At 40.0% G+C, this 23,178-nt stretch overlaps 1 long non-coding RNA gene across 1 annotated transcript in view; it reads right to left on the reverse strand.

Moving 5' to 3' along the window:
• Positions 1-293: 293 nt before the first annotated feature.
• The window catches only part of LOC114809019, a 28,556-nt gene continuing 5,671 nt past the window's right edge, over positions 294-23,178 (reverse strand). Inside the window, exons 2-4 of the long non-coding RNA XR_003756773.1 lie at positions 9,364-9,480; positions 8,714-8,960; positions 294-1,584 (exon numbers count right to left, since the gene is read on the reverse strand). This is a non-coding gene — a long non-coding RNA (uncharacterized LOC114809019). The remainder of the gene's footprint in view (positions 1,585-8,713; positions 8,961-9,363; positions 9,481-23,178) is intronic.

Consider the following 23,178-nt stretch of genomic DNA (forward strand, 5'->3'; position numbering starts at 1 on the left):
GGGCTTTGTTATGTCCACCGTGTCTCCACTCTCATTTTGAAAGTCTCAAAGGCATAGTCAAGCTCGTGCTTGATGTTCAAAAACAAAAAGTATGATATGATAATTGGATGTTTGTCTTCCGTCAAATTTAGGGGTCAGGATACAGAGAAGAGTTTGGGGCACATTTTCATTCTTTTAAAAGAGTTTGGAAATGAAGAAATTAACAGATCACTAAGGGTACTTACATGAAAAGAGATAATCAATTGAACAAGGGTTTTAAATCCAACAGTAGTTCATAAAGGACCATTTCAAAATTCAATTTTTGGCACTGTTTTTTATAGCACATTTAAGAACACTAAAACACTCATTTGTCCCTTGTGATGTGATATTATGTATGCCAAAAACCATAAAATGGATTTGTAGGGAGAGTTGCATTAATAGTATTTTAAATTCTCATGTTTCTTCCAACTAAGGTTTGACACAAATATAATAAAAAAATAGTGGTCAGTGCATTGATTAAAAATTCTCTCATTGGAATTTGGAAGTGACTGTGTGGGATAAACCTAACCTCATTTTCAAGCATTTCACAGAATGTGATCAGGGTTTAAGGACATATAGGTGATCAGACTTATGAAGGGTTGTCACTTCTACTTTTCTTAGAATTCAAACCAGGCTGAAATATTCTTAATTGATTTCATGCAGATGGGGCATTTGGATGTGAGATTTTGTCCTTGTGCTCCCTGATAGAGCTTTAAATGCTTTTTTTTCTTCCTCTCCCCTCTGCCAGCCTTCCTGGGTGCTGAAAACTGCCCTAAGGACAGTAGCTGGCAAAGGAAAAATGGACAGGTCTGGTTATGGGGCAAAGCATCATATTTTCTCTATAACGTGGTTGTTGAGGCAGAGTTTCTGAGGTAGACTCAGAGGTGAGATTAAGGGCATGTTTGGCTGCAAAAATATTAATCTTGACTGCATGCATTGTGTTCACCCTACTCTGAAGATGGCTAAAGGCAATTTTTTTTCTTCAGAAATGGTATCTTTTGAAAGCCTGCTTCCCCAAGGTAGACACAGCTCTAACCTTGTGGAGAGAGACTGGAAATTAGGAAGAGAGTGAGGCTTTATATAACCTGGAAAATGTATTTGCCTTCATTGGGGCTGTGTTTTCATAGCATGCCCTGATCTTACTTAAGCAGCAGTTTAACATTTGCCCCTGGAACAACGGCTCCCGCTACAGAAAATTGCCGTGTCTGCATAGGTCTTCACTGCATTTTTGGAGAGATTACTAGAGGAAAATTATTTTTGCTTTGAATTTGCATAAGCGAGGTTAACTTCAAAGACCAAGTTAACCTTAACAGGGATTGCTAAGGGCTGACCCGACAAAACCTTTGAAAGCCACAGTCCACTAAACTAGGCTTGCCTCAGAATGCAGTTTACTAATCCCATCACTGGTATGTCTCCTGGCTTGAGAGAAAACATTTCAGACTTTCCTCCTTCATCGTCATGTTGTCATCTTTGCCATAATCATCTTCATCATTGTTGTATATGCCATCATTTTCATCATCATCCTCCATGATTTATTATGTGCTCTGCTGCAAGCTGAGCACTTCTCTAGAGATGAGGGAAAATATAATGTAAATGGTAGTAGACATGATAATTGCAATAAAAGAGCTTATGATCTTAAAGGCAGAGACACTGCAGTTTTTTTTTTTAATGGTATTTGTTAAGTGCTTACTATGTGTCAGGCCCTGTACTAGGCTTTGAGGAAGATACAAGAAAATCGGGTTGGACACAGTACATGTCCCACATGGGCCTCACAGTCCTAATCCCCATTTTACAAATGAGGTAGCTGAGAAACAGAGAAACAGAGCAAAGCCACACAGCAGACAAGATTCAGTGCCAGGATTACAACAGAGGTCCTTCTGACTTCCAAGCCCCTTCAATGTCACCTGGGCCACTCTGCTTATAACTAAACACTTAACATTAGCCATACAAAGGAAAATCCTAAAATACTAGAAATCTAGAACTCTCAAATGAAATTTCCAACATGTCCCTTTCACAGCCCCATGTTATAATAATAATAATAATAATGACTGTGGTGTTCCTTACACACATACTATGTGCCAGGCACTCTACTATGAGCTGGAGTAGATACAAGCAAATGAGGTTGAACACATTTCCTGTCCCACATGGGGCTCACTGTCTTAATCCCCATTTTACAGATGATGTAATTGAGTCAGAGGGAAGTGAAGTGACTTGCCCAAGGTCACCCAGCATAGCCTAGTGACAAGAGCATGGCCTTGGAAATCAGAGTTCTTGGGTTCTAATTCTGACTCCGCCACTTGTCTGCTGTGTGACCTTGGACAAACCACTTCTCTGTTCTTCAGTTTCCTCATTTGTAAAATAGGGATTAAGACTGTGAGCCCCACGTGGGACAACATGATTACCTTGTATCTACGCCAGCACTTAGTACACTGCTTGGCACATGGTAAGTGCTTAACAAATACCAAAGTCATTATTATCATTATTATTATTAATAATAAATGGTAGAGTGGGGATTAGAACTCAGGTCCTTCTGACACCCAGGCCCATGCTCTATCCACGTCCACATATCCACATGTCAAGACGAGGCTCAGGCTCAGAAAAGTGCTCAATAAACAGTTAAAACATTGCAATAAATTTATGGTTATTTCAGGATATTAAAGATGCATGAAAAAGGAACATAAAATATGACTACATAGTTTATCTTTAATTTTGATTGTCATTTTTAACTTTTAAAGTAAACTTGTAAGTTACCAAAAGAATGCACAAAAAGAATGTATTTAAAACTAATTCTCTCTTTAATTTTTTTTTGTATACACTTTGAATCACAGAGCATTTAAACAAGTTATTTAATAATTTCTGTTCCATTATTATAGATGTAAACATAAAAGAATAGAAATTATATCTGTCATCTCAAGATGAGGAGTAATTATTACCAAGCTGATGTTATAGTGGGTGGAATGCTATTTTTATAGTATTTCCATCACAGGAGAATCATAGGTGAAAGGGATAAATTTGTGCATAAAACATGCAAATATAAGGAACAATAGTCTCAAAAAGATTTGGTATCATTCGTCAGTAATGCTAGGTCACTGTATTCAAAGTGCTTAAATACATGTGACTGTAAAATAATGACAATAAATATGCTAAGCTGGTAAAACACATAGTTTCCTGGTTTGGGAAATTTCAAATTAGTGGTATTTATTGAGTGCTTAGTATGTTCAGATCACCTGTATTAAGCATGAAAAGAAATCCAGGGATACGCTTGAGAGGGTGGGGAATTGGAGCACTTGTTCGAAGCATTGAACTGCTACTGTTAGTGGTGGGAAAATGGTTCCATGGTGAACTAAACTGGTTCCACTGAAATGAAGTACCCAGACTCACTCTGGTGGGGGCAGGAGTAGAAAGCAACATGACCTAGTAGATAGAGCATGGGCCCAGAAGTTAGAAGGTCATGGGTTCTTATCTCAGCTCTGCCATTTGTCTGCTGTGTGACCTTGGGCATTCATTCATTCTTTCATTCAGTTGTACTTATTGAGCACTTACCGTGTGCAGAGCACTGTACTAAGTACTTGGGAGAGGACGATATAACAATAGAATGGATACATTCCCTGCCCACAAGGAGCTTACAATTTAGAGCTTACTGTAGCCCCTCCAGAACCACTTCTCCTCCAGAGGCCCTCCAAAGCCCTGATCTCCTGGGATCCTTATGGCTTGCAGGGGTAGGGGGGAACCAATTTTATCAATCAATTAATAGTATTTATTGAGCACCTACTGTGTGCAGAGCATTATACTAAGCACTTGGGAGAGTACAATAAAATAGAGCCTGCAGGCACGTTCCCCAGTAGAGTACTTTGAAGCCTAAATCTATAGTTTTCATTTGGAATTAAGAGCAGATTCAAAGACAGGTATGTGATCCCACCAGCCTTCTCTGAATTAATCAACACCAATTTTTTTTTGTGTGTGTGGTATTTATTATTAATAATAATAGTAATAATCATGGAATTTGTTAAGCACCTACTATGTGCCAGGCACTGTACTAAGCACTGCTGTAGATACAAACTAATCAGGTTGGACACAGTCCCTGTCCCACATGGGGCTCACAGTCTTAATTCTCATTTTACAGATGAGGTAACTGAGGCACGGAAAAATCACACAGCAGTCCAGTGGCTGAGCGGGGATTAGAACCCAGATCCTTCTGACTCCCAGGCCTGTGCTCTATCCACTAAGCCACCCTGCTTCCTTTAACTTTTGTTGCTATCACCCTCATTGTCCCCATCACCCCATGGAGTGGATACGCATGCATCTAAGTCACTGGGATCATGGAGAGGAGAGAGAGAGAGAGAGAGAGAAGAGAGAGAGAGAAGAACCTAGAAGTGGAAAACATAGGAAATGCAGGAGTGGGATTGGGTGAAAAAAAATATGGTTAACCCAAAATGGTTCCCATCCAGGAATGGCTCCTTGTCTCAATCAACTCTATTGAAGTGATCTAGTTCAAGTGCTTACTTAGTCCAGTGCTCTGTTTAAATTAAAGGCTCAGTAATACTGTTATTGATTGATTTCCTCATCTTTAAAATGGGGATACAATCCCCCTACTGTCCCTATCTCTTAGATTGCGAGTTCTGCATCAGACAGGACAATATCTGACCGAATTATCTTTTATCTACACCAATGTTGGGCATATAGTGTTCACTTAACATAACCTATTGTTATTAGAGTCATCTGGTATCTACCCAAGGAACGTAGATACTTGGATACCAGATGTTTGGATACCAGATGCTCAGAATAGTACTTGTTCCATAGAGAAGCTGCGGGCGTTCTGAGAAGACCTCAGGCTTGGGAGTCGGAGAACATCAGTTCTAATCTGACTCCTCCACTTGTCTGCTGTGTGACCTTGGGCAAGTTACTTCACTTCACTTTTCTGGGCCTCGGTTACTTCATCTGAAAATTGGGGATTAAGACTATGAGCCCCACATGAGACAACCTGATTACCTTGGATCTACCCCAGCACTTAGAACAGTGCTTGGCATATAGTAAGTGCTTCACAAATGCCATTATTATTATTATAGTAAAAAAATACTATTATTGCTATTACCATCATTGTTATTACGGATAACTAGAAGAACCAAATGAAGAGATGGATAAATAAGTGCTTAAAAAGAAGTGTGTGTAAATGGATACATATAAAAATGCTGTTGAGGACTGTGAGCGCCTAAGTGGTGAGATAGTTGGGATGATATGACCTGAGGAGGAGAAAAATTAATTGAGGAAAGCCTCCTGGAGGAGCTAGGATTTCAAGAGTGCTTTGAAGATGGTGAAAGGTGCTTGCTCAGCTCAACATGGGATCATGAAATGAAGTCTACACTCTGGCAATTTATTTAATACCGCACATTACAGTCAGTATCAGAAGAGTTACAGAGCTAATCCTAGACTTGGTGAAATTTGAAGCATTTGGCATCTGCTTACTTGAAAGTAATAATGAACCCATTAACGCTCCGGTTCAGCTGTACAAACCTTAACTAAAGCAATCCAAAAAAAAAACACATATGTGAGAAACCAAGAAAGTTACAATGGACCCCCATCGAGTTGGAATGAGAGTGGTTCTTTTTTTAATTTTAGCTAATTTAGTATGCTAATTTTTCAGCTATTGCCAGCCAGTGTAATTCCAGCACCAAATTTTATGCTGTCTCCTTCCAAATGGAACGCTTTGATTTGACACTAAGACTTCAAAAGAGAGGTTTGGAGAACAGGACCATTCATCTGTTGATTGAGTCAAGGGAATAGTTTACTCACAGGACTCAGAGAATCGGAAAATCCTGCTGGAGGAACCTCAAGAGCTTATCTTTCTCGGTTTCTGCATTAGACAAGTGAGTAATTAGCCTGTCCCAAACAGATGGCTCGCTAGTTTCCTTAGCTTCCGATTATATATATATATATATTTACATATATATATATGTATATTTCCAATGTCTAATGACCGAGGAGGCTTTTTTATTTTACATCCAAGCTGAAATTTTTAATTTAAACCTATCAGCAGCAAACTGAAAGGGTTTCCTTACACCAGAATGGCAAGAGTTAAGCCTTGACTAGAGCTTCTGCAGAAAATTAAACCAATTACCCTCAATACCTAAAGCAGAACAAAATCCCTCAGCCTTTATGAGGTTCAGAAAACAGAATTATCATTTTCTGACACCAGTTTTTAGACCTCTTGCAACATTCCTGACACAAGGCTTCATAGATTAGGGTGCTACTTTGCTCTGTTGATGATGTAGAAATGATTTGACAAACTTCTTCGAGTCTAGACATAGTTCAGATCATTGGGTGGTAATCTTAAACTCTTGATAAAAGTCTTGGGGAAATAAAAAAAAATTAGTAGTCATATAAGCCATGATCAAAGGAGAATATCAAATGTTTTTGTCACGAATATGATCATTGCATTTTTGTCTCGATGCTGCTTCTCTCAATACTGAGAACTTTATGAAAGTAAAGACTCCATCAGCAGGCTTGAACTCTGATCATTACTTGGCAATAAAGTGGACTTGAGAAATGTTCTATGTAGGACAGCGACTATGTCCAACAACTATCTTGTTTCATTCCCATCGTTAATACAGTGCTTTACACATAGTAAGCACTTAAGTAGCATAGAAAAAAGAACTAAAGGTTATTCTGGAGGGTGAGCTCAGCCAAATCAAGATAGAAAATACCTATATTAACATTTTCTAGATCATGGGGGTAAAGCAAGGTTCTAAAATTGATCAACCAATCAACAAATAATAGAGAAGCAGCATGGTCTAATGAAAAAAGCACAGGTCTGGGAGTGAGAGGATCTGAGTTCTAACTCCTGCTCTTTCAATCTCTATGTAGCCTAGTGTAAGTCACTTAAGTCCTCTGTACCTCAGTTTCCTCATTTTTAGCCTGGGTATTCAATACCTGTTCAGTCTCCTTTTCTTTATGGTATTTGGTAAGCATTTACTATGTGCCAGGCACTGTACTAAGCCCTGGGATAGCTACAAGCTAATCAGGTTGGACACAGTCCAGGTGCTATATGAGGCTGACAAAATTAATCCCCATTTTACATCGAGGTTAAGTGGCTTGCCCAAGGTCACACAGCAGATGAGTAGTGGAGACTTACCACACCCAGGCCATGCTCTTTCCAGAATACCATAGTGCTTCTCATTATGTCAGGACTTGACTACTTCATCAGCCTCCTCCCTGATCCCTGTCTCTCCCCACTCCAGTCCATTCTTCATTCTGCTGCCCAGATCATTTCTCTGTAAACAGTTCTGTCCATGTCTCTGACTTCTGAATGATAATTATGATATTTGTTAAGTGCTTACTCTGTGTCAAGTACCGTTCTAAGTATTTGATTACTTAGATAGATTAGATACAAGGTAATCAGGTTGCCCCATGTGGGGCTCACAGTCTAAATCCCCATTTTCCAGATGAGGTAATTGAGTCACAGAGAAGTTGAATGGCTTGCCCAAGGTCACACAGCAGAAAAGTGGTGGAGCAGGGATTAGAACCCACATCCTCTGACTCTCAAGCCCGAGCTCTTTCCACTAAGCAAAATTGCCACTCGTTGCCCACCCAAGTCAGCATCAAACAGAAGCTCCTTACCACTGGCTTCAAGCTTAATCAGTTCTCCCCCGCCTACCTTTCATCAGTGATCTCCAGCCTACCCACTTCAATCAAACGTATTTATTGAGCACATACAGTGTGCAGAGCACTGTACTAAGTACTTGGGAGAATATAACAATATAACAGACACATTCACTGCCTGCAATGAACTTACAATCTAGAGGGGAAGAAAGATGTTAATATAAATAAATTACAGATATGTGCATAAGTGCTGAAGGGCTGCGGGGTAGGGGAGGGAGATGAATAAAGGGAGGAAGTCAGTGTGATGTAGAAGGGAGTGGAAGAAAAGGAAAAGAGAGCTTAGTGAGGGAAGACCTCTTGGAGGAGATGTATTCATTGTACCTTGATCTCCTCTATCTTGCATTCATTCATTCAATTGTATTTATTCAGTGCTTACTATTTGCAGAGCACTGTACTAAGCCCTTGAAATGTACAATCTGGCAACAGATAGAGACAATCCCTGCCCAGTGATCAGCTCACAGTCTCTGTTCCCCTTCCCATGTCCTCTGATATGGAACTCCCTCCTTCTTCATATCCACCAGGCCACCATTCTCTCCATCTTCAAAGCCCTCCTAAAATCATATCTCCATTGAGAGGTTTTTCCTAAGCCATCATTTCCCATCCTCACCCTCCCTGTGGGTCACCTATGCACTTGGGTTTGTACCCCCTAAACACTTGATATTCACCCCACCCCCAGCCCCACAACACTTATGCACTTATCCCATTACTCTTCCATTTGCCCTGTCTGTAATTTAGTGTCTGTCTCCCCCTCTAGATTCTAAAAAATTCATTGCAGGCAGTGAATGTGTCTGTTATATTGTACACCTGCCTGCTGTGTGACTTTGGGCAAGTCATTTAAACACCTTGGACCTCAGTTTCCTCACTATTCTCTCTCCCCCATAGACAGTGAGCTTCTCATGGGACCGGAACTGTGTCTGCTCTGATGTTGTCAACCCCATGGGGTTAACTTAGTGCTTGGGACATAGTAACTGTTTAACAAATACTATTATTATTACTATTTTCATTAGCTATGATACAAACTGTTTTGGTGTACTTTTACCTCTGATGGGTCATTCTTCAGGACTTCTGCAGAAGCCGGACACGTGCTCATCTGGAGGACTGAACAATGCTAGAACCATGGCAGAGAGAGCTGGGATTGGGCTAGCAGCAGCTGCTCTACTGGAGGTGGAGATAGTCATCTTGGGCAGCTCGGATGATGAAAGGCAGGAGTTGAAGTGAGATACCTGTTTTGGTCTTTGTGGTGAGCCCACAGCAAGCTAAAGGCTTGTGAGAGACTGATTGTAATCCTGTAAACAACAACAAAGAAAAGACTTTGCAAAGTGACTGATGGTCTTTACCTGAGACGGGTGATTGAGGGCCTGTTGGGTGGAGCATGGAGGGAGGTGTGACTTGCTCTCCCTGTTTTACCCAATAATAAGCCTGGAACAATCAGTGACTGCCACACAGAGCCCCAGCTGTGATGCCTAAGGCAGAAAAAAAGGTACTTGTTTTGAATTGCACTGGGGCACCTGAAGGCACACAGAGAAACAAGTATAGAATCAGCAGGAGAGCAGCACTTGGAAGCAGAAAGAAGTACCGGCAGAATGGGCTCCTTTGACCACAGACTAGTATTGGACTCTTGGTGGAGTGTGTGAGTGAGTGTGTATGTGCAACTCCCTTGCACGTTGGTAAAACTAAGTAAAAACTTACCACATTAACCTTGGTGATCAGAGGTGTGGTTTGAACTCTACTATGTGTCACTGAAGCTCCCCTGGTCTTGGGAAGGCCCTGGTTGGTACGAACTGTGGGCTCGTGACAGTCTTCCTACTGAGACACAGAGAAATAGGAATGTGAGAGGCAGAAGAAAGGCTCTTCCCCCATCAACATCGAGCTCTCTCTCCTGCCTTCTTGAAATTGCTTTTATAATAATGGTGATAATAATTGTGGTATTTATCAAGTGACTAATATATGCCAAAGACCATTTTAAGTACTAAGGTAGATGCAAGATAATCCAGTCAAACAGAGACCCTGTCTTACATGGGGGTCACAGTTTTAGTAGGAGGAAAAACAGGTGTCGAATCCACATTTTACAGGTGAGGAAACTAGAGGTCTAAAGAAGTGAGGTGACTTGTTGAAGGTTGAACAGCAGGCAAGTAGCAGATGACTTGTTAAAGGTTGAACAGCAGGCAAGTAGCGGAGTAGGGTTTAGAATGCAGGTCCTCCAGACTGTAAGATCACTGTGGACAGGGAATGTGTCTGTCTATTGTTGTACTCTCCCAAGAGCTTAGTTCAGTGCTCTGCACACAGTAAGTGCTCAGTAAGTATGACTGAGTGAATTCATTAATGAAGGTCCTCTGGCTCTCAGGCCTGGGTACTCTTCTATAGGCCATGCTGCTCCTTAGTTTCTTTCCATCACTCCTCAGTCAGCTCCATTCCCTGGCTCATCTCCCTCTCACTGTGAGGAAATGGAAGGATGGTTGCTGTTGGGTTGGAAATTATTGACCTAGGCATCAAACTTTCTCATAACCATCCCAAATGCCTGGTACGAATGCATTCACAAGCCCTGGTTCTGGAGTAGAGGTCAGAAACTTGGGATGAGACTACTTTTTTCCCCACGTATTTCGAAGGGTGCATGTCACTGTTTCAACACAAACCCTTAATTGGTAGGTGAAGCACCTGAAAATGCATTTGTTATAGGTTTTCTTCAAGCTATAACAAACCACATTCTCCAGGAACCAAGCTGTGTTTTCCAAAACATGCTGTCTTAGGGGTTTCTTTTACATTTATTAAGGATAAAGAAGAGAAAGTTTTCAGTGTTCTGTTCAGTCATTTCTTCACAAACAGCAGGAGTTCCTCACAACGACTCTATGACAAACTGAAATCTGGTCCATTTGAACAGGGTAAGAATAGAACAGAGTCTTTAAAGATAAATAGTGAAACACAACCTCAGATGATGGACACAGCTGCAGACTATTGGAATATGATTGCAGAAACATCAACCCAGAATACTCCAATAAGAAGAGGATTTGAATTAAAACTCCAGGAAAATCCACCATGACAATCATGCTGCAAAGTTATCCATCTATCTAATGACAGTGCAATCTTTTTTTTTGTGGTCTTTACTAAGCATTTATTATGTGCCATGCACTATACTAAGCACTGGGGTAGAAACAAGATTATCAGGTTGGACACAGTCCATGTCAATGGGGCTCACAGTCTTAATCCCATTTTACAGATGAGGTAACGGAGGCCCAGAGAAGTTAGTGGACTTGCTCCAGGTCACACAGCAGACAAGGGGCAGAAACAAGATTAGAATTCAGGCCCTTCTGACTCCTAAGCCTATGCTCTTGGCCACACTGTATCTAGCAGTATCTAACTGTTAACTTGGAAATAGAGGTATCAAGCAGGCATCTCCTGTCCACATGGAGGGAAGACATCCCCTAAGGGAAAGAGACAGAGAGAAGCTGGCTACAGTAATGTGGTCCTGAATTCCCCCTATTTTTATTTGCTCTTATTTGTAATTTATTTTTGTTAGATGCAGCTTGGTCAAGTAGAAGAGCACAGTGCAGTGAGCAATAGTGAATCCATCTTGTAATGCAGAAGCCATTTTTTAAGAGAGGGTTCTGTGACCCTGTGAACAACATCAAAGGAGATATTTGAGGAGGAATTGAATTGTCTTGGGCGAAGAAAGACTAACTGAGGTGATCCGAGATAAGTTATCTTGCAAAAACAGCCTGGGGGTGGGGGCACCAGGCAATCGAAGCAGTGAATCAGAACCCATTGCCATCCCCCCTAAACAACTACCCTGAGTGGATAAAAAGGGGGAAAGAATGGGATCCTGTGTGGCGGCAGCAAAGACCACCTAAGATGCCTATGTTATGGCCGCTGAGAATCACTTAAGACTTAATAATAATAAGGGTATTTGTTAAGTGCTTACTATGTGCCAAACACTGTTCTAAGCCATAGGGTAGATACAAAATAATCAGGTTGTCCCACGTGGGGTTCACAGTCTTAATCCCCATTTTACAGATAAGGTAACTGAGGCCCAGAGAAATGAAGTGACTTGCCCCAAATCACACCGCTTACAAGTGGCAGAGGTGGGAGTAAAACCCAGTAAAACCTGACTCCCAAGCCCATGCTCTTTTCACTAAGCCATGCCCCATTGGGATGCCGTGCTAAGGGGAGCCAGACTCCTCAAACTCCTCTGATTTGGGACCATCTGCATGAACTTGGGGCAAACAGTCAGATGGGGAGCTAATGGGGTATAGATATATGTGTATATATCTATATCTATATCTATATGTGTGTTCATATGTGTTTACCCCTTCATTTAGACTAAGAATTGAATAAAACTTGCTGCCATATAGTGGTCACTTGGTTTCACTTTGAACTTGTCATTGAGTGCCTGACAGAGGGGGAGTGGGTCTCCAGTGACAGGCTCGTAGACTATGACAAGGTTCAACTCCATGTTGCAGGGTGATGTGGCAGGGTAATCCTCAGAGACAGATTCACAAAGGTGGGTGACTGTTGGTAAGGGGAGGTGAATCCTTATCAGTCTGTGGGAGGCCAGGCAAGGGAAGAACCTCAGAGACAGCACGTAGCACAGTAGAGAAGCAATGTGGCCTAGTGGATAGGGCATGGGCCTGGGAGTCAGAAGGCCCTGGGTTCTAATTCCAACTCTACCACTTGTCTGTTGTATGACCTTGGGCAAGTTGCTTGACTTCTCTGGGCCTCAATTACATTGTCTGTAAAATGGGGATTGAGACTGTGAGGCCCACATGGGACAGGGACTATGTCCAACCCAATAACTTGTATCTACCCCAGTGCTTAGTACAGAGCCTGGCACATAGAAAGTGCTTAACAAATAGCACAATCATCATTATTATTATTAGTTGTCACGTGGTAAGCACTAAAGAAATACATGAAAGAAGACATTCATTCATTATTAGTAGTAATTCATTCTGTTGCTTTATGTAGCTTAGATTGTGATATGAAAATGAAGAAGTCAGCCAAACCTATATATATACTAATATAGATAACCTAATATATATAAAAATATACAAGGCATTTCAAGAAGATTGTTGATAATAATAATATTTTTAAAGTTCTTATGTCCTCGGGACTGCACTAGGGTAGATACAAAATAAATCATGTCAGGCAGAAGTCCCTGTCCCACGTGGGGTTTACAGTTTAAGTAGGAGGGAGAACACTTGACAGATGAGGAAACTGAGGTACAGACAAATAAAGTGACTTGTTCAATATCACGGAGCAGGCAAGTGGCAGAACTGGGTTTAAAATCCAGTTACTCTGACTCCCAGACCTGTGGTCTTTCTCCTAGGCCATATTGTTTCTCAACTGAAATATAGATCATGAATGCATATGTACATCTTTATACCACAAGATGAGGAAGAAATTGTTGAGAAATTGTTGATCATGCACAGAGTGCTCAGGGTCTACTCTAGACTGTGAGCTCATCAGAGACAGGGATTGTCTCTATATGCTGTATTGTACTTTCTCAAGCAGTTAGTACAGTACTCTGCACACAGTAAGTGCTCATGAAATATGATTGAATGAATAAGCACACAATGCATACAACTGATTCATTCATATTTTAGTGTTTTAACTACATAAGGATGAAATCAATGTCAGTAGCACCATCTTTGAACTTGAAGTATAGGAAGTTTTCTGCAAAAAAGTAGCTAACAAAGTATATCACTAAGTTTAGACTGTGAGCCCATCATTGGGCAGGGATTGTCTCTATCTGTTGCCAAAATGTACATTCCAAGTGCTTAGTACAGTGTTCTGCACATAGTATGTGCTCAATAAGTACTATTGAATAAATTAATGTTGGCCAAGGAATTTAGAAATTTGCCACTGAAGTTGATATGGCTGAAAGTGTGATTTCAAATCCTTCTGTATGGGTGTGGCTAAGAAAGCAGTTTCAGACCTCTATCATTCAATCAGTCAATATTTATAGAGCATTTACTATGTGCAGAGCTCTGTACTAACCACTTGGGAGAGTAGAATATAACAGAGTTGGTAGACACATTCCCTGCCAACAGTGAGCTTACAGTCTAGAGGGGGAGATGGACATTAATATAAATATATTATGGATATGTACGTAAGTGCTGTGGACCTGAGGGAAGGCTGAAGGAAGGAAGCAAATCAGAGTGATGCAGAAGGGAGTGGGAGAAGGGGAAATGAGGAAGTATCAGAGAAGCCCTCTCAGAAGAGATATGCCTGCAATAAGGATTTGAAGATGGTGAGGTGAGGTAGGAGGGAAAAAGTAGTTCCCTGGCTACTTGTGGGCAGAGAACTCTGTCACTTTGTATTCTCCCAAGTGCTTAGAACAATACACTCATACAAGTGCTCAATAAATATCACTGATTGATTGATTTCACCTTATATAGACTGATCTGTGGACATCTTTTCTAGCCCCCATGTGCAGTGCTATCCATTCTTAAATTAGATGACTCAGATCCCAAGTGGACTTCCAAATGCCCTGCACACAGCAGATGCTCAATAAATACCCCTGAAAAATCAAATGGCTCTGTTGTCTTTTCAGCATCTGAGAGACTAATATAGGTTTGTCTAATAGGAACTCAATAACCGGATGAAATTCTCCTTTCCACTTCCTCTGTGCTTCTACAAATGTCAATATATCACATTTTGTCTTTATAATTAGGAATTATACTAGCAGAAACTGGTCAGATGCTTAGTGGTAGTTAGATTAAGGCTCAATTAAGTAAATACAAGTGTCACATCTGGAGTGGTTCCATTAAGGTACAGAGGAGATATGCCATTCTGAATGGCTCACAGTGGAAGAATTGTGCTTTAGATTTTAGAGCCTTTTTTTCCTAATTATAACTAAAACCATGAATAAATTCTAAAGAAGGCACACAAAGTTCATTGGAGACATTTGGCGAAATCCAATAAAGGAAGAGGATCATAGATGTTGATTAGGAACATCATTTAAAGAAATGCTAGGTATTTGGAACTCAACTGACAAGTGAATGAGGAAAAATCTAGCTATTTACAAAGTAGGGAAGGTAACTTTGAAGCCATAGTCAAAGTCCACCTTATATTTTTGAAGATTATCCAAGAAAACTGTTTACTCTATTGAGCAACTCAAAATATCCAAGTTGAAATGGATTTTAATTTGTCATCTTTTATTTGTCATGAAATGTGAGAAGCAGTGTGGCTTACTGGAAAAGAGCACACACCTGGGAGTCAGAGGTTCTGAGTTCTAATCCTTCCTCCAGCACTTATCTTGGACAGTGGCCTTGGGCAATCACAACTTCTCTGGGTCTCAGTTCCCTCAATTGCAAAATAGGGATTCAATCCCTTTTCTCCCTCCTACTTAGACTGTGAACCTCATGTGGGACCTGATGATGTTGACCCTAATTCAGCATTTTTTAGAGTGCTTGAAGCATAATAAGCACTTAACACCACAATTATTATTATTACATGTGTGGTTTCTTGCAGATCTGCAGAGGCATAATACTGTGGGTGAGCCTGCAATATATATAACATAAAATCCTTACTTAGAAATGGAAATCTCTTGCTCTCAGATACTCATTTTAAATCTAACACTCTGGCAGTCTCCTTCAATAGCAGGGTCATTCACCACCCACCATCGAGCATCTCCTCACTTCACCAAACTCTCCCTCTGTAGTACAACCCAAACTCATTATGCCTTCAGGACACTTCTAATGAAATGGTTTATTGCTCCCTTACAAAAAACCTCTTCCCTCCTCAACTTCCCGTTATTGGTAGCATTCAACACCTTCAAGCAAAGGATGCTTCAAGAAGTTTGGTCTGTTGTTTAGTTCCATTTATATGTCTTTTTACATGCTTATCTGCCCTGTGCCTGCTACTTGTGGTTATATAGAGCCATTTGTAAGTGGGTTCTTAATAATTCCTTTATGATAAGGTGTGACTCAGGATGATCATAGTAAGCGGAAGAACCGCTATTAGAACTTCATGGTTTGAAGAAGGAACCAATATGCTTAGGTATTATGGGATAGAATAGACTGTTTACATGGAGGAATTAATTTTTTATGACTCTATCCCCCCAAAACAATCATTAATTTCCCATGGATTTAGTTTTCCCTTTGGTAGGAAAAGGTGTAACTGATTTTTATGAACCTTAGACAGAAGCAAAGATCAGCTTGTGTAGGACATTAATCAGTAACTCAGAAATGCCTTTTCCCATGAGTTGGGAAGACAGATAAGAGGTTTATTGCAATGGAGGTAAAAGGATACTATTTCTGGAAGAATATGTGTGTGTACCTATACCAATTTTAAATGTCACTTTTCATCTAAATATATTTTATTTGTCTTTGTGCATGAGAGACAGAGTATCTATGCCTGAAGGATATTATCTCTTCCTTATACCTTTTTCTTTAGCGCATTTTGTCATATTTTGCAAAAGGGGTGCTGAAAATATTGAAAGTATTTTATTGAAGAAGCACTTCGAGTTAAACTGGAGAGAAATGGTAAAATGGAATGAAATAAAAATGAAATGTCTCAGGAAGGCAAATTCATAGCACTGCATGAACTATTCAGCATCAGAATAGGTCTAGATTTATTTATCTGTCACAGAACAGTAATATTAAAAAGAAAGTATTGATCTGCTAATTTTACTTGAAAGATTGCACAATTTAGATTTTTTCAGATCTATGGCTCTAAATATTTAAAGTGTCATTTTAAGTACATTTAAAATTGACAAATGACTCAGGATTAGAATACAAGGAACTTTCAGTTTTCTGAATGAAATCAACACTATCTTCATTATCATCATCAGTAAAAAAATATTCAGAAATCATATTCCCTTATTCCAGCACCATCAGCTCAGGAGAGAGTGGAAACAAATGAGAGTGAGGGGAAAGACTGTAAGCTCGTTGTGGGCAGGGAATGTGTCTGTTTATTGTACTGTACTCTCTCTCCCAAGTGCTTAGTTCAGTGCTCTGCACACAGTAAGTGCTCAATAAATTATTTCAATTATATTTATTGAGCACTTACTAAGTGCAGAGCAGTGTACTAAGCGACGATTGAATGAATGAATGAAATTGAACTAGCTTTTGCTGCAATTTCCCATGCCATTATTTTGAGTCTGATTCTATGTAAGTCTTGAGAGAGGTTTAAGTGATCAGCACTTGACTGTATGATTTTTATAAGCTTCATTTCTCTAAGGCATCCCGGGAAGTTCAGAAAGCTGCAGGGATTTTTGCTCGGTAGATTCTCCTTGGTTTCCAACTTGGTCCTGGGAGAGAAGTCAGGCCTAAAGGCTTCCCATAGGGATCAAATTTCTTGAGAAAGGAATCTGGGAAGGGCCACACTGCCAAAACTGAACCTTTACACCAAAGAATAATGCTGTCATAAAGCCTAGAATTCCTCAAGGGTTGGGAGGACTTAATAACAACTGTGAATTCAGCAGAGGAGACAAGGTCAGGGAGAACAGAATTAGTTTTGAGGAATTGTTAAAAAACAACCATATAAATGGGGAAGTCCAGGGAGCCTCCTGTTTTGTTTTGTTTTTTAAAATTCACAGCAAATTAAAGAGCATCATCTCCCGTGCCAATCCATAATTGGTTAGTTACCACTGGGACACTCCATGTCAATCATATTTACTGCATGCTATGTGCAGAGCACTGTGCTAGACACTTGGGAGAGTACAACAGTGTTGGCAGATTCCTTACCTTATGTCAAATTCAATCATATTTATTGACCATTTATTGCATGCAGAACACTGTACCTCTTGGGAAGGTACAATATGACAGAGTGGATAGCTATGTTCACTGCCCACAAAAAGTTTACAATCTAGATTGTTTCTGTTAAATTCTGTATTGTGGGGTCAAATTAATATTTGTGCAGGTTACATTCTTTTTTCTGTGTTGTCTTTTTATGCAGGGTCTTGATATTCCATGACAGGAATCCATTAGATGTAAGCCCCTTGAGGGCACTGTCTTTTACTTTTGTTGAAATAACAAGAGAAACTAATAATAATGATGATAATGCCTTCTTTTTTGTGCAACTTTATGCTACTGAAGCACTTTCACATCACATCTCATTTTTCCCTATGAAATAAGGAGAGGCTGGAATTATTATTATCCCCAATTTACAGATGCGGAAGCCATGTCCCTCAAGGGGTTAAGGGACTTCCCCAAAATGCCTGTTCTCCCTCCTACTTAGACTGTGAGTCCCATGTGGAACAAGGACTGTGACCCATCTGATAATCATAATAATAATGATGACATTTGTAAAGCACTTACTATGTGTCAAGCACAGTTCTAAGTGCTGGGGTAGATAAAATTAATCAGGTTGAATACAGTCCCTGTCCCACACGGGGCTCACAGTCTTAATCCCCATTTTCCAGATGAGGAAACTGAGGCACAGGGAAGTGAAGTGACTTGCCCAAAGTCACACAGCTAAGTGGCAGAGCTGGGATTAGAACCCATGACCTCTGACTCCCAAGCCCTTGTTCTTTCCACTGAGCCATGCTGCTTCTCTTCTCATGTATTTACCTCAATGCTTAGAACAGTCCTTGACACGTAATAAGCACCTAATACCATTATTATTATTTTTATTATTGTTATTAGTTGTAGTAGTATGGTGTCGTCTTGGAACTTAAAGGTCTACTATTTGTATATTGATTTATTTTCTTTGTGAATTTTCTGTCTTAACCCTACAAAATCAAATTAAAGCCCACTAGACATGGAGGTCCCATGAGTTTAATATGAATAAGGCAGGACATTTTTCAGTAACTTTTCTAGCTTGTTTCCAATTTGAGGTGAGTAGCATTTTCCTAAAAAAAAATAACAATAATAATGGTACCTTCTTAGCTCTTAGTTTGTGCCAAGCACCATACTAAATACTGGAATAAATGCAAGATAATTGAGTCGAATGAAGTCCCTATCCGACTCAGGGCCCACCAACTAAGAGGGAGGGAGAAAAGATATTTAATACTAATTTTACAAATCAGAAAACTGAGGCCCAGAGAATAATAATAATTGTGGTATTTGCTAAGGACTTACTGTGTGTGGCGCATTTATTAATTCTGGGCTGGACCCAATGTAATTGAGTCAAACACAGTCCCCACATGATGCTCACAATCTAAGTAGGTGGGAGAATAGGTATTGAACTACCACTTAACAGATGAGGAAACTAATTCACAGAGATGTTAAGTAACTTATTCAAGGTCACAAATCAGGTAGGTGGAAGAGCTAAGGTTACAATCCAGGTCCTTTGCCTCCCAGACCTATGCTTTTTCCAATAGGCAGCACTGTTTCTCTGAGATGCAGCAAACACTCAATCTGTGAAATAATAATAAAAGTTTGTTAAGCGTTTACACTGAGCCAAGCATTTACGCTGAGCCAAGCACTGTTCTAGGTGCTGGAGTATACTCAACTTGTGCTTATGGCTTTTGTTTAGGGTAGGGCATTTGGGTATACACTTGTCAAAAAGAAAGACAGTAAGCTCATTGTGGGCAGGGAACGTGTCTACCAACTCTGTTGCCCTGTACTCTCCCAAGTGGTTAGTACAGTGCTGTGCACACAGTAAGTCCTCACTAAATACCACTGAGGATACATAATTTGCTTCTCCAACTCACATTCTGGGCTGCGTAGAGTCTTCCAATGTGCTTGGGATATCAGATCGCATTGTGAAATGGTTAGGTTCGAGGGTGTCCTGTACGGAGTATGGTAGAAGACTAAGAGTTTGAAGGGAAGAGAAAGTTGTGATTCTAACCCTTACATATTGCTCAACACATTTAGTGCCTTTTATTGGTTTAATTTTGTGGTCTAAATGTGCTCTTCCAAATGTCTTTGAATAAACCTCATAACATGGCTCAGCGGAAAGAGGCCGGGCTTGGGAGTCAGAGGTCATGGGTTCAAATCCCAGCTCTGCCACTTGTCAGCTGTGTGAATGTGGGCAAGTCACTTCACTTCTCTGTGCCTCAGTTATCTCATCTGTAAAATGAGGATTAAGACTATGAGCCTCACGTGGGACAACCTGATCACCCTGTATCTACCCCAGCGCTTAGAACAGTGCTCCGCACATAGTAAGTGCTTAACAAGTACCAACATTATTATTATTATTATACCTCATAACAATCCCTCCTATCTCCACTGCTGGAAAAAGCAGCAAAGACAAGATTTTGAATCCCGGGGCCATTCAAACCAGTGATTTTTCCTCTCATCCATATAATTTGTAAAATCTGTTTTCAAACTGTACAGGGATGGAAAACAAAAAAAATTCTAGAAGGAAAAAGGAAACCTGGAAAAGAGAACTTCAAGAAATAGTACTTCTATTTAAAGCACATTTTTATTTTCATAATTTATTATACGTATGGAACTAGATTGAAAGCTGGCTATATCCTGTAAAGTTCAGTTCTCTGTGGTTTATATAAACTCTCTGTTTCTTACTAAGGGATCTGCTTGCATAATTCGGCAGCAGCTAACTCCATGGCCTCAATCCCTAAGAATGTTTTCAATAACCTCTTCCTGTCCAGTTTCCCCATGAAACAACTCTTCAGATTAATGAGCTGACATCTAAATCAGGGTCAAATTAATAGTCAGAGGCAATCAGCAATAGCATCTTTATAATGAGACTCTTTTCTTCTTCCGGGTAGAAACATCTTTTTCCACTTTTTTGGAACTTTGAAGAGGTATGAACCCAACTTTGGAGATCACATTTTTTTCACAAGTGAGATATTTTGGGAAGGTGATGGGGAATGAAAGCCATGTATCCAAATGACAGTTGCTCGAATCATAATGATATCAGGTCACATCTCTGACTTGATGAGGTTGCAGCTTCAGAGAGATGATATGACTCAACACTGCCATTTGCCCTAAACTTAAAGTGAAAACAATTGAAAAAAAGAAATAGGAGACAGCGGACTAAACTGAGAGGACCTGTTTTCTTAAAAACCATGTATCTTGTCAGACCATATCTTGATTTGTTTAGCTAGGACTGGGTAAATATTAAAGCTAACTTCCCAAAACTCATTGGTGCTTTTTTGTTTCTTTAAAGTGTGGATTATTTGTATCATATGACAGAAAATATTTGTGAGCTTTCCCAAAAGATGTAATGTCTCAGTATTTATCCATTTTGATCACTTTTAATTGCACTGTAGCTTATTTCAGAGGATAAAATGCCTAAAACATCCCCTATCAGAGAATTTTAGCTTGCAAAGTAATTATTTGTTTTCAGAATCGATTAACGCCTTTCAAATTAGAAGTTAGCTAGTAATACATTTCTTTATCTCACTCCAACTCACTATTAGAATGTCAATCAACCAATCATTTAATGGTATCTATTGAGGGCTTACTGTTTGCAGAGCAATCATTCAAGCAGTCATACTTATTGAGCACTTACCGTGTGCAGAGCACAGTACTAAGTGCTTGGGAAAGAAAAAAGAAAAATATAAGAATATAACAGACACATTCCCTGCCCATAGTGAGCTTACCGTATATAAGACTGTACTAAGTGCTTGGGAGAGTATTATACAGTTGGTAAATGGGATCCTTACTCCAGAGGATCTTACTTTCTAGTGGGGGAAAAAATATATCAAAATAAAATGCAGAATGGTGGGGGCAGGTCTGGGTGAAGATAAAAGTGGTTAGGATGTATAGGCTTAAGTGTACAGGTGATGCAGAAGGGAGGGAGAGTAGAAGTACACGTTTCTATACTCTCCCATTTCCCCCATATGAAATTTATTGTAATGTCTGTTTTCCCCTTTAGACTGTAAGTTCCTTGTGGGCACCAATTCTATTGCATCTTCTAAGCACTTGGTACAGTAAGGAAAAGCAGTGTGGCCTAGTGGAAAGAGCCTAGGCCTGGGAGTCAGAAGACCAAGTTTCTAATCCCAGCTCTGCCATGTGTTTGCTGTGTAAAAAAGAGATTAAATCTACTCCCTCCTACTTAGACTGTGAGACCCATATTAGGCAGAGACTGTGTCTAACCTGATCGACTTATTTCTATCCCAATGTTTAGAGCTGTGTGTGGCACATAGTAAGCACTTAAGTACTATTATTTTCATCATTATTTTTATCATCATTGTGCTTTATATGTAGAAGTACTCAAAATACCATTGATTGATTGATTGAGAGTTATAAATCATAGGTGATACAGAAGGAAGGAGAATTGGATGGGGTGATGAGGTTGATCAGGAAAGGCCTGAGGGAAAAGACATGACTTTTGTCAGGGTTTTGAAAATGGGAAGAATCAGAAGAGGAGAACAGGAGCGTTTCCTTCATTAGAAGTTCTAGAAAAAATGTCTTAATCTTATAGGAGTGTAGTAGTGTGCACATAACTGTTTTTGTATAGTTTGAAAAATGGATGACCAAACTATAATTTCTCCTGGATTACAGGAAAAGGAGATATTGAGAATATTGCCTGCTCTGTAATTTTTGGATTTTTCTTAGATGAAAAATGTGTTGTACCTCCCCGCTCTCATGCCATAGCTTTTAAATTGCACTAAGTGGTGGCTATCAACTCTTTTAAAGAACAGAGTGAAACATACTATCACTTCTAAGCAGCATAAAGATAGATGTTTGCCAAGGATCTGTGCAGCTTCCTGGTTTTGTTGATAATAAAAGTCCATCATGAAGCGACCTCCTGTGCCTCACCAACATGCTCTCTGTGTAACTACCCGGAAATGTGGGATCCAACGTGGCTGGGAGACAAAATTGGTGATCCACGGTGGTGTTTTCCCTGGAAACCCAACTCTGTTGTTTAAAAAAAAAACAACTGAGTGAGGAGGAGACTTGTTCAGAGTTCATGCACTTCTACATTTAGAACTGTGAGCTCTGTGCCTGGGTATTTGCATCGGCTCATGGAAAGTATGAGAAAGCACATCTAGCACTCAAACTTAATGACAGCAATTGACAAGGTTAAGGAGACAGATGTTGAGGGAAGGTCAGAAGAGTTAATTATTCAAGTGAGGGAATAGAAATACTGGACTCAGAGTTTAGCTGGAACCCTGTGACTCTTGAGGAAAGCAACTACTCAGCTGAAAAGCCATCTTGCCATGGAAATTAATTTGTTCCTAGTTCCATGGTTTTAAAACTTAGATCAAATTCATTTATCTTGCCAGTAATGGGTGTAGGTGGCAGTAAGAAAATTTCAGTGGACACACCTTATTGAAAAGAAATTAAAGTCAGGTGTAGGAGATGGGGGAGAAAAGGAGAGGGGGAACGATTGAGAGGGAGAGAGAGAGAGAGAGAGGAAAAAAGGGAGGGACAGAGGGAGAAGAGGAAGGGAAAGGGGAGAGAGAGAGCACACTCAAGTAGATGAAGAAATGGAAGAGAATACTACTATAATTGGCACTAAATATTCACTCGCTGAAGACAATGATGACAATAATTAGTTTTGGAAAATGTTGTGAAGCTATAGAGTAAGGAATAATAAAATACGGTTATTTTTCTGCTGCAGATTCTGAGTGCCAAGACACCCAGTGATATGAAATGAGGACAGTGGGGGCATAGAAGAAAGAGTATTAGGCCTGGGAGTCAGGGAACCTAA

The sequence above is a fragment of the Ornithorhynchus anatinus genome, chromosome 2 (genome assembly GCF_004115215.2).
Source record: "Ornithorhynchus anatinus isolate Pmale09 chromosome 2, mOrnAna1.pri.v4, whole genome shotgun sequence".
NCBI classification, from domain to species: Eukaryota; Metazoa; Chordata; class Mammalia; order Monotremata; family Ornithorhynchidae; genus Ornithorhynchus; species Ornithorhynchus anatinus.